Raw genomic sequence first — 4547 nt, forward strand, 5'->3', positions numbered from 1 at the left:
TTGAGAGGAAAATTGGTTGTTATTATATGCCTTACGTTGTGTCAATGTCCTAAAGATCTGTTATATGTATATATATAAAACCTTTATTTTTGTTTTGAATTTTCTTGTAGCAGCTGTCATCTGAATTGAATTTTTATCAAATCTTCTTTTTTTTTCAGATGTATATCAAGATTGACTGTTATAGATGTTATGATCTTGAATTTTTTACTAAATTCACTGCTTAAATGCAGGTGCATGATCGCACCACATCTGTTCATGTGGAAATTGAAACAAAGTGTTGGGGTTGTGGACTTAATGTGTTGTTTTACCTCATACCTCTGTTTTTAAATGTGGCTGGTGTGGAGCTGTTAGGTAGGAAAACGTGGCGAATGGGGATCAAAAGTATTTCCCATGGAAGCTCCTGAGAGACCCGTGTTTTGTCACTGTTGTCCTCACATGTCTGTTTTTCTTTGTATGTAAGCACTGCCACTCAGAAGCTCGCTCTACCTAAGTTGTTGGCCATGTACGACTTACTTATTAATCATTATACTAACCTGGAATTCTTAGCATCTCAGAATTCATGTGCACTTAACTGTGTTTATTCGATATGAAATCATGCTGAATCATATCAATAAACTTTCTAGCCAATGGCTTCTCTTTTTCCTCTGTTGTTTCTGCTCCATTTGGTCAGATCTAGTAACTTTTACTTGCAATTACATCAATATAAACCATGTTCCCTTTGTGGCACAGGTGGAGGCATTTGGTCTGTGTATCCTGTGATGTTCTCAATCAGTTATCTTTGTGGCGTTTTCCACTTTATGGTTGCAGTCATCTTGGCTACATGTACTTTATCTGCATTTTCTTTCGCAGCATTTCGACCGGCTGGTGCTCCACCTATGATAGTTTGGGGTAGCTATCCTACAGTGGGTAAAGGTGGTCTGGAGGACTTTACCTTTCTGTTGCTATTTTTCAAAGCCAAAATCACCCAGGACACACCATTGTCGTTCGTGTGGCATCTGTGTATTGGACAACGACCATCACTGTCCTTTTGTAAGCTAGTCTAGAGCAATCTTTCATCAGTTATATTAGACAAGTACACCCGGTGATTCTTGTGAATTGCTGCATTCTGTTCTAACATAGCTGAAGATGTTGAAAGTTGAATAAAGTGTGCAGACTTAGTAAGTCTTTATATTGCCTTAAACAAGACTAGACAATGGAACCAAAAATTTGCTTGTGTGATGTTTTGATGCAGGATATAGACAGTCTCAACATGACCATTCGTTGTTCATTCGTCGTGATGCTCGCAACATTACTATTTAAGTTGTTTATGTCGATGGTATCGTCATCATTGGTGATAACATTGATGTTATTGCTGATTTAAAGCATTTCTTCGCATATTCGTTAATCAGTGAAGTATGCTCTAGAAGTCATTGCTGATGCAAATCTTCTACAAAACCTATTGGGAAATTGGATGTTGTTCTTGATGATCCTGATTCTTGTAGACGTCTTGTAGGCGGTTGATTTACCTTAGTATGACTCAGTCTGACTTTTGCCATGCAGTTCAGCACTTTGCACTCGCCCAAATGCACTCACATGGATGCAACAATCAGGGTGGTCAAATACCTCAAAGGGTCAGGGTGGTCAAATACCTCAAAGGGTCTCCTGGGACGGGGATACTATTTTCTGCAAACAGTCCTTTAACTTTGTATGCCTGCTGTGACTCGGATTGGGCATCTTGTCGAATGACCTAGAGATCCCTCACTGGATTTTGCATTAAGTTGGGTCACTCTTACTACTTCTTGTGAAATCGTTTGGAATACTTGTTTATTATTGGGTATGGGCGTTGAATTTGCCGAACCAACAACATTGTATTGTGACAACAATGCCGTTTTGCACATTGCCGCTAATCCTATATTCCACGAGCTTACCAAACACATTGATATCGATTGTCATCTCATATGAGACAAGATTAAATTTGGTATTTTTCGGACAACCCAAATTTCTACTTCTAAACAAATTAGCATATATCTTTACCAAACCGTTGAGTACAGACCAACACAAGTTTTTCTTTTCCAATCTTGATGTCCAGAATCTGTTCCAAAATTGAAGGAGGGCGTGTTAGTTAATGATGGTTGGCTTAGACTTAATGTCTAATGTCTATTTCACGCTTTTCCCTTCTTCTTTTATTGGCCTATTATATAAAGGCTTTGTACAAAAACATTAATATTGTAGATTTCAATATACAAAATTCAGTTTTTCTCTCAAGACGGTTGTTCATCTTAACAATTTCCACACTGAATAACTAATGGACTCAATTAAGATATATAAAACACAGTTATTAGTCGAATAAAAAAAAAACTCTCGGCCTTACCATTAAGAAAATGAAGAATCGGAGGTCTAAATTAATGATAGGAAACTCATAACTGAAAGAATTGAAGTATCAGCACTAGTTAATTCTTTAAGAAATTATAATTAATTGCCATTATTAGCAATAAGGAAAAATTTCCCGACCCAATTAATATGTAAGATTTTCCCCAATATATATATTTAATTAGCAAGGTAATCATCTTGACATTTACATAAATTGCGTACAAACATTCAAAGGAACTAATGTAACGCTCTGCAAAATTTCCGGACAAGATATGAACATTCCCGGCTACGATACTAGAGTGTAGGAAATTAAACTCGATCCCCTGAATCATATTCCGACATTTCATCACTTTTTCTGTATCTCGTATGAATTATTAATAGCACGTATAACATCAATGAAACCAAAATTTCGGATTCGAGACTCAATTATCACCAACACCAACACCAGTTTAACTCCAAAAAAAAAAAAAGCATGGATAGCAATCATTCAACATATGATTTATATTCCATAAAGATTGGAGTGTATTAATAAATTTTTAGAGTTCCAATAACCATTCGTGTGTGTGTCTATACATATAACCAGTTTTGTTATCTTGTTCACCAATCATGTTAACATATATCTCTATCAATTAAGTGACATTCACCTATTATATATATAATTTTGATATGCTTCATTACATAAATACGCGAATACCACTCATTAATGAACTCAGAGTTTAAAAAAGTTATATACATATATTCAGTTTACCACCTTGTGCTTTCAGTAAATTTAATACTTTCACCTTAAAATATATAATACATATTTAATTTTTCTTAATCATTTCCTTTAATTAATTACATATATACTCATATAAAGCTTGAGAAACTCATGTTTTCGAGAGATATTGATCTAAATTAGACCATCATTAGTGAGTGATATGGTTCGCTTATAATAATTTACTTATTATTGAGAGCGAACATAAAAGAAATAAATAAATAAAAAACGGAGAACTACAATTATGAATAGGGACATCGAGTTTATAAATTCTCCCGACATAATTTTGGCTGGCAAATAATTATCTCCAAGTTCCAACAAAGATAGATGTCTGGTCGCTTGTCCTCGTGTGGATTTTTACAACTTTTATTTATTGTTATTTTCAAAATTGTGATCCTGTGATCGATGGATGGATGGATTGATAGATGGATGAATATAAAAAAAAGAGATTTGATAAATATTAATGGCATGTGTACTGAGAATGGTAAGCCAAAGTAAAAGCACCATTTATGATTTAACATGTAACCTCGGGAAATTAGTGAAAAATCTCCAATCAAAATATTTATTTGGGTTCACTCCATGTCCACAAAATTGTGGTACTATGTCATACAAATTGTGGTACACTTCATGTGGAAATGTGATACTAAAAAAGTACTCAGGAACTGAAAAAAAAAAAAACGACGGCTGGAGAGTTGATTCCAATTTCCCATAACCTTTTTTTGTTTGACAAGACGTTCAAATTTTTTTTTGGGTGTAAATATTGACAAGACATAACGTGATGTGAGTACTATTCCCTTTGGCCCTTACCTTTTGATCCTTAACTCGATTCGATTATTCCTGTTTCCGCTTGTCCAGAGTGATATCAAGTTGATTAATAATATGAACTTTTAATAGTTTAATTTACATTTTTTAACGAGTTTGTCTTATAAATATTTTTCATTAATATTTATATTATATATTCAGCGTGATTTTTAGATTATTACATTGGTCCAAATATTTACTCAATATAGACAACGAGAAAAAAATTATTTCTGTTCCTTATTTATCGGATATATACTCCTCAATTACCAAAACTAAAAGATTCATTACTTTGTTGCAAGCAATCATGTATGGAAGGAATCAACATTTTAAATTTTAATGCTTTGCTGAATATTCTATTACTCAAAAGATAGATTTAATTAATCATTTAATTTCTGGTAGATTGCCGTAGATCCATTATCGGGCATGTAGTTTCACTGTCCCAATAGTTGGGACTAGGGAGCTGAGACAAGGTAAAATGAAATGGTCTGTTTCAAATATTTTACATTATCATTAGTATTTTTTAAATAAAGATCGAGACTTCTCAAAATGATCACACATGTGCAAAGGGTTTAACTCTATTTCCAATTATGGAAATATTGAAGCATGCCACAGCACATAAATCCTAGTTTGGTCTATATATATA

General features: G+C 33.8%; 1 long non-coding RNA gene across 1 annotated transcript; it reads left to right on the top strand.

The window, feature by feature from the left end:
- Nucleotides 1-2012, top strand: LOC140978619 (uncharacterized). The gene is made up of 3 exons (XR_012175585.1): nt 1-455; nt 730-1029; nt 1540-2012. It is a non-coding gene; the product is annotated as an uncharacterized lncRNA (long non-coding RNA).
- Nucleotides 2013-4547: the final 2535 nt, after the last annotated feature.

The sequence above is a fragment of the Primulina huaijiensis genome, chromosome 6, assembly GCF_012295235.1.
Source record: "Primulina huaijiensis isolate GDHJ02 chromosome 6, ASM1229523v2, whole genome shotgun sequence".
In the NCBI taxonomy this organism is placed as follows: Eukaryota; Viridiplantae; Streptophyta; class Magnoliopsida; order Lamiales; family Gesneriaceae; genus Primulina; species Primulina huaijiensis.